The sequence below is a fragment of the Rhagoletis zephyria genome, unplaced genomic scaffold (assembly GCF_001687245.7).
Source record: "Rhagoletis zephyria isolate East Lansing unplaced genomic scaffold, Rhagoletis_zephyria_1.1 Rzeph_scaffold_00003, whole genome shotgun sequence".
NCBI lineage: Eukaryota > Metazoa > Arthropoda > Insecta > Diptera > Tephritidae > Rhagoletis > Rhagoletis zephyria.
Genome location: NW_016157087.1, coordinates 1078112 through 1078375, shown reverse-complemented (window position 1 = coordinate 1078375; position 264 = coordinate 1078112).

The window sequence follows — 264 nt, the reverse complement described above, 5'->3', positions numbered from 1 at the left end:
CGCAGAAGCATGGACAATGACAACATCCGATGAGGCGGCTCTTGGAGTGTTTGAGAGAAAGATTTTGCGGAAGATTTACGGGCCTTTACGCGTTGGCGACGGCGAGTACCGCAGACGATGGAACGATGAGCTGTATGAGCTTTACAACGATATGAACATAGTTCAGCGAATTAAAATACAGCGGATCCGCTGGCTTGGTCATGTCATTCGAATGGACACCGACGCTCCAGCTCTGAAAGTATTCAACTCGGAACCCGCTGGTGG